Source organism: Hippocampus guttulatus, unplaced genomic scaffold (genome assembly GCF_054856545.1).
Source record: "Hippocampus guttulatus isolate MCC_2025c unplaced genomic scaffold, RoL_Hgut_1.0 HiC_scaffold_31, whole genome shotgun sequence".
Taxonomy (NCBI): domain Eukaryota; kingdom Metazoa; phylum Chordata; class Actinopteri; order Syngnathiformes; family Syngnathidae; genus Hippocampus; species Hippocampus guttulatus.
The window spans coordinates 117,501-130,000 of NW_028233890.1; positions in this window are offsets into that span (position 1 = coordinate 117,501).

Here is a 12,500-nt window from a genome sequence, read left to right on the forward strand (position 1 = left end):
AGGCCTCTCGGTCGGATTGAAAACTTGGAGTTTGCAGCGCCGGAAGGGGCCGGCGAGGAGGCCGAGTGCGGCCGGGAGGGAGGCCTCTCGGTCGGATTGAAGAGTGCGCGGCGCGGCCCGCGGAGGTCATCTTGAGCACCGGAGGAGAGGGCCGGCGACGTGGCGAAGCGTGGCCGGCGGAGAGGCGTCTTGGTCGGATGAATGGAGCGTGGGGCGCGGCCCGCGGAGGTCATCTTGAGCACCATAGGAGGGGGCCGGCGACGAGGCGAAGCGTGGCCGGCGGAGGGGCCCCTCGGCCGGATTGGGAGAATGAGAAAATTCCCCATATTTTTTCCTCCGCGGCGGAGGTACCAGGGGTCGGCCCGCCCGGAAGGAGAGGGCCGGCGAGGAGGCCGAGTGCGGCCGGGAAAGAGGCCTCTCGGTCGGATTGAAAACTTGGAGTTTGCAGCGCCGGAAGGGGCCGGCGAGGAGGCCGAGTGCGGCCGGGAGGGAGGCCTCTCGGTCGGATTGAAAACTTGGAGTTTGCAGCGCCGGAAGGGGCCGGCGAGGAGGCCGAGTGCGGCCGGGAAAGAGGCCACTCGGTCGGATTGAAAACTTGGAGTTTGCAAGCCGGAAGGGGCCGGCGAGGAGGCCGAGTGCGGCCGGGAAAGAGGCCACTCGGTCGGATTGAAAACTTGGAGTTTGCAGCGCCGGAAGGGGCCGGCGAGGAGGCCGAGTGCGGCCGGGAAAGAGGCCACTCGGTCGGATTGGGAGTTTGAAAAAATTCCCCCATTCATTTTCAATGGCGGAGGTACCAGGGGCAAGGCTGGGGGTACCAGGGGCGAAGCTGGCTGGGGGTACCAGGGGTAAGGCTGAGGGTACCAGGGGTGCCGCTGGGGGTACCAGGGGTAAGGCTGAGGGTACCAGGGGTGCCGCTGAGGGTACCAGGGGTGCCGCTGGGGGTACCAGGGGTGCCGCTGAGGGTACCAGGGGTGCCGCTGAGGGTACCAGGGGTAGGGCTGGAGGTACCAGGGGTGCCGCTGGGGGTACCAGGGGTAAGGCTGAGGGTACCAGGGGTGCCGCTGGGGGTACCAGGGGTAAGGCTGAGGGTACCAGGGGTGCCGCTGGGGGTACCAGGGGTAAGGCTGAGGGTACCAGGGGTGCCGCTGGGGGTACCAGGGGTGCCGCTGAGGGTACCAGGGGTAGGGCTGGAGGTACCAGGGGTGCCGCTGAGGGTACCAGGGGTAAAGAGCGGGCCGGCCCGGCGGGCGAGTGTGGCCGGAAAAGGGGCCTCTTGGTCGGATTGGGAGTTTGAAAAAATTCCCCCATTCATTTTCAATGGCGGGGGTACCAGGGGTAGAGCTGGGGGTACCAGGGGTAAAGAGCGGGCCGGCCCGGCGTGCGAGTTTGGCCGGAAAAGGGGCCTCTTGGTCGTATTGGGAGTTTGAAAAAATTCCCCCATTCATTTTCAATGGCGGAGGTACCAGGGGCAAGGCTGGGGGTACCAGGGGCGAAGCTGGCTGGGGGTACCAGGGGTAAGGCTGAGGGTACCAGGGGTGCAGCTGAGGGTACCAGGGGTAAGGTTGAGGGTACCAGGGGTGTTGCTGGGGGTACCAGGGGTCACCATTCATTTTCAATGGGGGAGGTACCAGGGGCAAGGCTGGGGGTACCAGGGGTGTTGCTGGGGGTACCAGGGGTAAAGAGCGGGCCGGCCCGGCGGGCGAGTGTGGCCGGAAAAGGGGCCTCTTGCTCGGATTGGGAGTTTGAAAAAATTCCCCCATTCATTTTCAATGGCAGATGTACCAGGGGTCGGTGTCCGCCAGACGGCGGTGTGGTAGGCAAAAGGCGGGCCGGCTCGGCGAGCGTGCGTGCCCGGGAAAAAGGCCTCTTGGCCGGCGTGAGAGTTTAATAATAGCGGGCCGGCTCATCGAGCGTGCGTGCCCGGGAAAAGGGCCTCTTGGCCGGCGTGAGAGTTTAATAATAGCGGGCCGGCCCGGCGAGCGTGCGTGCCCGGGAAAAAGGCCTCCTTGCAGGCGTGAGCGTTTAATAATAGCGGGCCGGCCCGGCGAGCGTGCGTGCCCGGGAAAAAGGCCTCCTTGCAGGCGTGAGAGTTTAATAATAGCGGGCCGGCCCGGCGAGCGTGCGTGCCCGGGAAAAAGGCCTCCTTGCAGGCGTGAGAGTTTAATAATAGCGGGCCGGCTCGGCGAGCGTGCGTGGCCGGGAAAAAGGCCTCTTGGCCGGCGTGAGAGTTTAATAATAGCGGGCCGGCCCGGCGAGCGTGCGTGCCCGGGAAAAAGGCCTCCTTGCAGGCGTGAGAGTTTAATAATAGCGGGCCGGCTCATCGAGCGTGCGTGCCCGGGAAAAGGGCCTCCTTGCAGGCGTGAGAGTTTAATAATAGCGGGCCGGCTCTGCGAGCGTGCGTGCCCGGGAAAAGGGCCTCTTGGCCGGCCTGAGCGTTTAATAATAGCGGGCCGGCTCATCGAGCGTGCGTGCCCGGGAAAAGGGCCTCTTGGCCGGCCTGAGCGTTTAATAATAGCGGGCCGGCCCCGCGAGCGTGCGTGCCCGGGAAAAAGGCCTCCTTGCAGGCGTGAGAGTTTAATAATAGCGGGCCGGCTCATCGAGCGTGCGTGCCCGGGAAAAGGGCCTCCTTGCAGGCGTGAGAGTTTAATAATAGCGGGCCGGCTCGGCGAGCGTGCGTGCCCGGGAAAAGGGCCTCTTGGCCGGCGTGAGAGTTTAATAATAGCGGGCCGGCCCCGCGAGCGTGCGTGCCCGGGAAAAAGGCCTCCTTGCAGGGGTGAGAGTTTAATAATAGCGGGCCGGCCCGGCGAGCGTGCGTGCCCGGGAAAAAGGCCTCCTTGCAGGCGTGAGCGTTTAATAATAGCGGACCGGCTCTGCGAGCGTGCGTGCCCGGGAAAAGGGCCTCTTGGCCGGCCTGAGCGTTTAATAATAGCGGGCCGGCCCGGCGAGCGTGCGTGCCCGGGAAAAAGGCCTCTTGGCCGGCTTGGGGGATTGAAAAAAAAATCCCCCATTCATTTTCAACGGGAGGGGTCGGCGGTACCGCTTGGTGTCCGCCAGACGGCGGTGTGGTAGGCAAATGGCGGGCCTGCACGGCGAGCGTGCGTGCCCGGGAAAAAGGCCTCCTTGCAGGCGTGAGAGTTTAATAATAGCGGGCCGGCCCGGAGAGCGTGCGTGCCCGGGAAAAAGGCCTCTTGGCCGGCGTGAGAGTTTAATAATAGCGGGCCGGCCCGGCGAGCGTGCGTGCCCGGGAAAAAGGCCTCCTTGCAGGCGTGAGCGTTTAATAATAGCGGGCCGGCTCATCGAGCGTGCGTGCCCGGGAAAAGGGCCTCTTGGCCGGCGTGAGAGTTTAATAATAGCGGGCCGGCTCATCGAGCGTGCGTGCCCGGGAAAAAGGCCTCTTGGCCGGCTTGGGGGATTGAAAAAAAAATCCCCCATTCATTTTCAACGGGAGGGGTCGGCGGTACCGCTTGGTGTCCGCCAGACGGCGGTGTGGTAGGCAAATGGCGGGCCTGCACGGCGAGCGTGCGTGCCCGGGAAAAAGGCCTCCTGGCCGGCGTGAGAGTTTAATAATAGCGGGCCGGCTCTGCGAGCGTGCGTGCCCGGGAAAAAGGCCTCCTTGCAGGCGTGAGAGTTTAATAATAGCGGGCCGGCTCGGCGAGCGTGCGTGCCCGGGAAAAAGGCCTCCTTGCAGGCGTAAGAGTTTAATAATAGCGGGCCGGCTCATCGAGCGTGCGTGCCCGGGAAAAAGGCCTCTTGGCCGGCGTGAGAGTTTAATAATAGCGGGCCGGCCCGGCGAGCGTGCGTGCCCGGGAAAAAGGCCTCCTTGCAGGCGTGAGTGTTTAATAATAGCGGGCCGGCTCATCGAGCGTGCGTGCCCGGGAAAAGGGCCTCTTGGCCGGCGTGAGAGTTTAATAATAGCGGGCCGGCTCGGCGAGCGTGCGTGCCCGGGAAAAAGGCCTCCTTGCAGGCGTAAGAGTTTAATAATAGCGGGCCGGCTCATCGAGCGTGCGTGCCCGGGAAAAAGGCCTCTTGGCCGGCTTGGGGGATTGAAAAAAAATCCCCCATTCATTTTCAACGGGAGGGGTCGGCGGTACCGCTTGGTGTCCGCCAGACGGCGGTGTGGTAGGCAAATGGCGGGCCTGCACGGCGAGCGTGCGTGCCCGGGAAAAAGGCCTCCTGGCCGGCGTGAGAGTTTAATAATAGCGGGCCGGCTCTGCGAGCGTGCGTGCCCGGGAAAAAGGCCTCCTTGCAGGCGTGAGAGTTTAATAATAGCGGGCCGGCTCGGCGAGCGTGCGTGCCCGGGAAAAAGGCCTCCTTGCAGGCGTAAGAGTTTAATAATAGCGGGCCGGCTCATCGAGCGTGCGTGCCCGGGAAAAAGGCCTCTTGGCCGGCGTGAGAGTTTAATAATAGCGGGCCGGCCCGGCGAGCGTGCGTGCCCGGGAAAAAGGCCTCCTTGCAGGCGTGAGTGTTTAATAATAGCGGGCCGGCTCATCGAGCGTGCGTGCCCGGGAAAAGGGCCTCTTGGCCGGCGTGAGAGTTTAATAATAGCGGGCCGGCTCGGCGAGCGTGCGTGCCCGGGAAAAAGGCCTCCTTGCAGGCGTGAGAGTTTAATAATAGCGGGCCGGCTCATCGAGCGTGCGTGCCCGGGAAAAAGGCCTCTTGGCCGGCTTGGGGGATTGAAAAAAAATCCCCCATTCATTTTCAACGGGAGGGGTCGGCGGTACCGCTTGGTGTCCGCCAGACGGCGGTGTGGTAGGCAAATGGCGGGCCTGCACGGCGAGCGTGCGTGCCCGGGAAAAATGCCTCCTGGCCGGCGTGAGAGTTTAATAATAGCGGGCCGGCTCGGCGAGCGTGCGTGCCCGGGAAAAAGGCCTCTTGGCCGGCGTGAGAGTTTAATAATAGCGGGCCGGCTCGGCGAGCGTGCGTGCCCGGGAAAAGGGCCTCTTGGCCGGCGTGAGAGTTTAATAATAGCGGGCCGGCTCATCGAGCGTGCGTGCCCGGGAAAAGGGCCTCTTGGCCGGCGTGAGAGTTTAATAATAGCGGGCCGGCCCGGCGAGCGTGCGTGCCCGGGAAAAAGGCCTCCTTGCAGGCGTGAGAGTTTAATAATAGCGGGCCGGCCCGGCGAGCGTGCGTGCCCGGGAAAAAGGCCTCCTTGCAGGCGTGAGAGTTTAATAATAGCGGGCCGGCTCCGCGAGCGTGCGTGGCCGGGAAAAAGGCCTCTTGGCCGGCGTGAGAGTTTAATAATAGCGGGCCGGCTCGGCGAGCGTGCGTGCCCGGGAAAAGGGCCTCTTGGCCGGCGTGAGAGTTTAATAATAGCGGGCCGGCTCATCGAGCGTGCGTGCCCGGGAAAAGGGCCTCTTGGCCGGCGTGAGAGTTTAATAATAGCGGGCCGGCCCGGCGAGCGTGCGTGCCCGGGAAAAAGGCCTCCTTGCAGGCGTGAGAGTTTAATAATAGCGGGCCGGCTCCGCGAGCGTGCGTGGCCGGGAAAAAGGCCTCTTGGCCGGCGTGAGAGTTTAATAATAGCGGGCCGGCTCATCGAGCGTGCGTGCCCGGGAAAAGGGCCTCTTGGCCGGCGTGAGAGTTTAATAATAGCGGGCCGGCTCATCGAGCGTGCGTGCCCGGGAAAAGGGCCTCTTGGCCGGCGTGAGAGTTTAATAATAGCGGGCCGGCCCGGCGAGCGTGCGTGCCCGGGAAAAAGGCCTCCTTGCAGGCGTGAGAGTTTAATAATAGCGGGCCGGCCCGGCGAGCGTGCGTGCCCGGGAAAAAGGCCTCCTTGCAGGCGTGAGAGTTTAATAATAGCGGGCCGGCCCGGCGAGCGTGCGTGCCCGGGAAAAAGGCCTCCTTGCAGGCGTGAGAGTTTAATAATAGCGGGCCGGCTCCGCGAGCGTGCGTGGCCGGGAAAAAGGCCTCTTGGCCGGCGTGAGAGTTTAATAATAGCGGGCCGGCTCGGCGAGCGTGCGTGCCCGGGAAAAGGGCCTCTTGGCCGGCGTGAGAGTTTAATAATAGCGGGCCGGCTCATCGAGCGTGCGTGCCCGGGAAAAGGGCCTCTTGGCCGGCGTGAGAGTTTAATAATAGCGGGCCGGCCCGGCGAGCGTGCGTGCCCGGGAAAAAGGCCTCCTTGCAGGCGTGAGAGTTTAATAATAGCGGGCCGGCTCCGCGAGCGTGCGTGGCCGGGAAAAAGGCCTCTTGGCCGGCGTGAGAGTTTAATAATAGCGGGCCGGCTCATCGAGCGTGCGTGCCCGGGAAAAGGGCCTCTTGGCCGGCGTGAGAGTTTAATAATAGCGGGCCGGCTCATCGAGCGTGCGTGCCCGGGAAAAGGGCCTCTTGGCCGGCGTGAGAGTTTAATAATAGCGGGCCGGCCCGGCGAGCGTGCGTGCCCGGGAAAAAGGCCTCCTTGCAGGCGTGAGAGTTTAATAATAGCGGGCCGGCCCGGCGAGCGTGCGTGCCCGGGAAAAAGGCCTCCTTGCAGGCGTGAGAGTTTAATAATAGCGGGCCGGCCCGGCGAGCGTGCGTGCCCGGGAAAAAGGCCTCCTTGCAGGCGTGAGAGTTTAATAATAGCGGGCCGGCTCCGCGAGCGTGCGTGGCCGGGAAAAAGGCCTCTTGGCCGGCGTGAGAGTTTAATAATAGCGGGCCGGCTCGGCGAGCGTGCGTGCCCGGGAAAAGGGCCTCTTGGCCGGCGTGAGAGTTTAATAATAGCGGGCCGGCTCATCGAGCGTGCGTGCCCGGGAAAAGGGCCTCTTGGCCGGCGTGAGAGTTTAATAATAGCGGGCCGGCCCGGCGAGCGTGCGTGCCCGGGAAAAAGGCCTCCTTGCAGGCGTGAGAGTTTAATAATAGCGGGCCGGCTCCGCGAGCGTGCGTGGCCGGGAAAAAGGCCTCTTGGCCGGCGTGAGAGTTTAATAATAGCGGGCCGGCTCATCGAGCGTGCGTGCCCGGGAAAAGGGCCTCTTGGCCGGCGTGAGAGTTTAATAATAGCGGGCCGGCTCATCGAGCGTGCGTGCCCGGGAAAAGGGCCTCTTGGCCGGCGTGAGAGTTTAATAATAGCGGGCCGGCCCGGCGAGCGTGCGTGCCCGGGAAAAAGGCCTCCTTGCAGGCGTGAGAGTTTAATAATAGCGGGCCGGCCCGGCGAGCGTGCGTGCCCGGGAAAAAGGCCTCCTTGCAGGCGTGAGAGTTTAATAATAGCGGGCCGGCCCGGCGAGCGTGCGTGCCCGGGAAAAAGGCCTCCTTGCAGGCGTGAGAGTTTAATAATAGCGGGCCGGCTCCGCGAGCGTGCGTGGCCGGGAAAAAGGCCTCTTGGCCGGCGTGAGAGTTTAATAATAGCGGGCCGGCTCGGCGAGCGTGCGTGCCCGGGAAAAGGGCCTCTTGGCCGGCGTGAGAGTTTAATAATAGCGGGCCGGCTCATCGAGCGTGCGTGCCCGGGAAAAGGGCCTCTTGGCCGGCGTGAGAGTTTAATAATAGCGGGCCGGCCCGGCGAGCGTGCGTGCCCGGGAAAAAGGCCTCCTTGCAGGCGTGAGAGTTTAATAATAGCGGGCCGGCCCGGCGAGCGTGCGTGCCCGGGAAAAAGGCCTCCTTGCAGGCGTGAGAGTTTAATAATAGCGGGCCGGCCCGGCGAGCGTGCGTGCCCGGGAAAAAGGCCTCCTTGCAGGCGTGAGAGTTTAATAATAGCGGGCCGGCCCGGCGAGCGTGCGTGCCCGGGAAAAAGGCCTCCTTGCAGGCGTGAGAGTTTAATAATAGCGGGCCGGCTCATCGAGCGTGCGTGCCCGGGAAAAGGGCCTCTTGGCCGGCGTGAGAGTTTAATAATAGCGGGCCGGCTCATCGAGCGTGCGTGCCCGGGAAAAGGGCCTCTTGGCCGGCGTGAGAGTTTAATAATAGCGGGCCGGCCCGGCGAGCGTGCGTGCCCGGGAAAAAGGCCTCCTTGCAGGCGTGAGAGTTTAATAATAGCGGGCCGGCCCGGCGAGCGTGCGTGCCCGGGAAAAAGGCCTCCTTGCAGGCGTGAGAGTTTAATAATAGCGGGCCGGCCCGGCGAGCGTGCGTGCCCGGGAAAAAGGCCTCCTTGCAGGCGTGAGAGTTTAATAATAGCGGGCCGGCCCGGCGAGCGTGCGTGCCCGGGAAAAAGGCCTCCTTGCAGGCGTGAGAGTTTAATAATAGCGGGCCGGCTCCGCGAGCGTGCGTGCCCGGGAAAAAGGCCTCCTTGCAGGCGTGAGAGTTCAATAATAGCGGGCCGGCCCGGCGAGCGTGCGTGCCCGGGAAAAAGGCCTCCTTGCAGGCGTGAGAGTTTAATAATAGCGGGCCGGCCCGGCGAGCGTGCGTGCCCGGGAAAAAGGCCTCTTGGCCGGCGTGAGAGTTTAATAATAGCGGGCCGGCCCCGCGAGCGTGCGTGCCCGGGAAAAAGGCCTCCTTGCAGGGGTGAGAGTTTAATAATAGCGGGCCGGCCCGGCGAGCGTGCGTGCCCGGGAAAAAGGCCTCTTGGCCGGCGTGGGAGATTGAAAAAATTCCCCCATTCATTTTCAATGGCGGGGGTACCAGGGGTAGAGCTGGGGGTACCAGGGGTAAAGAGCGGGCCGGCCCGGCGTGCGAGTTTGGCCGGAAAAGAGGCCTCTTGGTCGGATTGGGAGATTGAAAAAATTCCCCCATTCATTTTCAATGGCGGGGGTACCAGGGGTAAAGAGCGGGCCGGCCCAGCGTGCGAGTTTGGCCGGGAAAGGGGCCTCCTGGCCGGCCTGGGGGATTAAAAAAATTCCCCCATTCATTTTCAATGGCGGGGGTACCAGGGGTAGCAGTACCGATTTTGGTCGTTAGGGGCGCTGTAGTAGGTAAACCAGATATGCGGAGTTAGGGGGTCAAGAAGGCGAAAGGCTTAGAAAGTGACCGTTCACCAAAATACTTTCCGAAACGTATATAGGGGGGCATGTGTCGGACGAGTCACCATGCTTTCTCGATGCTGGAGGTACCAGGGGCACAAAGTTGGCCGGGAAAGATGCCTCTTAGGCGGATTGAAAGCATGAGAAAATGCCCCCCATTCATTTTCAATGGCGGAGAGCGGGCCGGCCCCGCAGCCGAGTGTGGCCGGCGGAGAGGCGTCTCGGTCGGATGAATGAAGCGTGGAGCCGGCCTCTGACGGCGGAGCTCCGCACTTTCGAATATTTTCTATCTCCCCCTCCGGGCGGTCGACGGCAGTTGGGAAGGCCGCCCGAGAGGCGCCCGGGGCGGATACCTCGGGCGAAAAGCCGGCCTCTGACGGCGGAGCTCCGCACTTTCGAATATTTTCTATTTCCCCCTCCGGGCGGTCGACGGCAGTTGGGAAGGCCGCCCGAGAGGCGCCCGGGGCGGATACCTCGGGCGAAAAGCCGGCCTCTGACGGCGGAGCTCCGCACTTTCGAATATTTTCTATTTCCCCCTCCGGGCGGCCGACGGCAGTTGGGAAGGCCGCCCGAGAGGCGCCCGGGGCGGATACCTCGGGCGAAAAGCCGGCCTCTGACGGCGGAGCTCCGCACTTTCGAATATTTTCTATTTCCCCCTCCGGGCGGCCGACGGCAGTTGGGAAGGCCGCCCGAGAGGCGCCCGGGGCGGATACCTCGGGCGAAAAGCCGGCCTCTGACGGCGGAGCTCCGCACTTTCGAATATTTTCTATTTCCCCCTCCGGGCGGCCGACGGCAGTTGGGAAGGCCGCCCGAGAGGCGCCCGGGGCGGATACCTCGGGCGAAAAGCCGGCCTCTGACGGCGGAGCTCCGCACTTTCGAATATTTTCTATTTCCCCCTCCGGGCGGCCGACGGCAGTTGGGAAGGCCGCCCGAGAGGCGCCCGGGGCGGATACCTCGGGCGAAAAGCCGGCCTCTGACGGCGGAGCTCCGCACTTTCGAATATTTTCTATTTCCCCCTCCGGGCGGCCGACGGCAGTTGGGAAGGCCGCCCGAGAGGCGCCCCGGGGCGGATACCTCGGGCGAAAAGCCGGCCTCTGACGGCGGAGCTCCGCACTTTCGAATATTTTCTATTTCCCCCTCCGGGCGGCCGACGGCAGTTGGGAAGGCCGCCCGAGAGGCGCCCCGGGGCGGATACCTCGGGCGAAAAGCCGGCCTCTGACGGCGGAGCTCCGCACTTTCGAATATTTTCTATTTCCCCCTCCGGGCGGCCGACGGCAGTTGGGAAGGTCGCCCGAGAGGCGCCCCGGGGCGGATACCCCGGGCGAAAAGCCGGCCTCTGACGGCGGAGCTCCGCACTTTCGAATATTTTCTATTTCCCCCTCCGGGCGGCTGACGGCAGGTGGGAAGGCCGCCCATTCATTTTCAATGGCGGAGGTACCAGGGGTGCCGCTGAGGGTACCAGGGGTGCCGCTGAGGGTACCAGGGGTGCCGCTGAGGGTACCAGGGGTGCCGCTGAGGGTACCAGGGGTGCCGCTGAGGGTACCAGGGGTGCCGCTGAGGGTACCAGGGGTGCCGCTGAGGGTACCAGGGGTTCGGCTGAGGGTACCAGGGGTACGGCTGAGGGTACCAGGGGTGCCGCTGAGGGTACCAGGGGTGCCGCTGAGGGTACCAGGGGTGCGGCTGAGGGTACCAGGGGTAAGGCTGAGGGTACCAGGGGTGCCGCTGAGGGTACCAGGGGTGCGGCTGAGGGTACCAGGGGTGCGGCTGAGGGTACCAGGGGTAAGGCTGAGGGTACCAGGGGTAAGGCTGAGGGTACCAGGGGTACGGCTGGAGGTACCAGGGGTAAGGCTGGAGGTACCAGGGGTAAGGCTGGAGGTACCAGGGGTAAGGCTGGAGGTACCAGGGGTTAGGCTGGAGGTACCAGGGGTAAGGCTGGGGGTACCAGGGGTAAGGCTGAGGGTACCAGGGGCGAAGCTGGCTGGGGGTACCAGGGGTTGGGCTGAGGGTACCAGGGGTTGGGCTGAGGGTACCAGGGGTAAGGCTGAGGGTACCAGGGGCGAAGCTGGCTGGGGGTACCAGGGGTGTTGCTGAGGGTACCAGGGGTGCCGCTGAGGGTACCAGGGGTTAGGCTGGGGGTACCAGGGGTTGAGCTGAGGGTACCAGGGGTAAGGCTGAGGGTACCAGGGGTGTTGCTGGGGGTACCAGGGGTCGCCATTCATTTTCAATGGGGGAGGTACCAGGGGTAGGGCTGGGGGTACCAGGGGTAAAGAGCGGACCGGCTCGCCGGCCGAGCGTGGCCGAAAAAGAGGCCTCCTGGCCGGATTGAGAAATTAAAAAAATTCCCCCATTCATTTTCAATGGCGGGGGTACCAGGGGTATGCAGTACCGATTTTGGTCGTTAGGGGCGCTGTAGTAGGTAAACCAGATATGGGGAGTTAGGGGGTCAAGAAGGCTAAAAGGCTTAGAAAGTGAGCGTTCACCAAAATACTTTCCGAAACGTATATAGGTGAGCATGTTTTGAATGGGTGACCTCCAGGGCGACACAGGGGAGGCCCCTAAGAGTATAATCAGACCATCGTGAGGGTGTTTCCAGCCACCCAAAAGCACTGGAACGGCCTCTGACGGCGGAGCTCCGCACTATCGAATATTTTCTATTTCCCCCTCCAGGCGGTCGACGGCAGTTGGGAAGGCCGCCCGAGAGGCGCCCGGGGCGGATACCCCGTGCGAAAACCCGGCCTCTGACGGCGGAGCTCCGCACTTTCGAATATTTTCTGTTTCCCCCTCCGGGCGGTCGACGGCAGTTGGGAAGGCCGCCCGAGAGGCGCCCGGGGCGGATACCCCGTGCGAAAACCCGGCCTCTGACGGCGGAGCTCCGCACTTTCGAATATTTTCTGTTTCCCCCTCCGGGCGGTCGACGGCAGTTGGGAAGGCCGCCCGAGAGGCGCCCGGGGCGGATACCCCGTGCGAAAACCCGGCCTCTGACGGCGGAGCTCCGCACTTTCGAACATTTTCTGTTTCCCCCTCCGGGCGGTTGACGGCAGTTGGGAAGGCCGCCCGAGAGGCGCCCGGGGCGGATACCCCGTGCGAAAACCCGGCCTCTGACGGCGGAGCTCCGCACTTTCGAATATTTTCTGTTTCCCCCTCCGGGCGGTCGACGGCAGTTGGGAAGGCCGCCCGAGAGGCGCCCGGGGCGGATACCCCGTGCGAAAACCCGGCCTCTGACGGCGGAGCTCCGCACTTTCGAATATTTTCTGTTTCCCCCTCCGGGCGGTCGACGGCAGTTGGGAAGGCCGCCCGAGAGGCGCCCGGGGCGGATACCCCGTGCGAAAACCCGGCCTCTGACGGCGGAGCTCCGCACTTTCGAATATTTTCTGTTTCCCCCTCCGGGCGGTCGACGGCAGTTGGGAAGGCCGCCCGAGAGGCGCCCGGGGCGGATACCCCGGGCGAAAACCCGGCCTCTGACGGCGGAGCTCCGCACTTTCGAATATGTCCCCCTCCACATCGCACCCATACACAAACTGACCGATATGCAACTTAAGACCCGCCTTCGGAGGGCCCCCACCGGCCCCGGCCCCCGCGCCGGCGCTTGGAGGTTCAGGCTCCTTCGGCTTGCGGGTCGACCCCCCCCTATGTCTCACTGCGAGA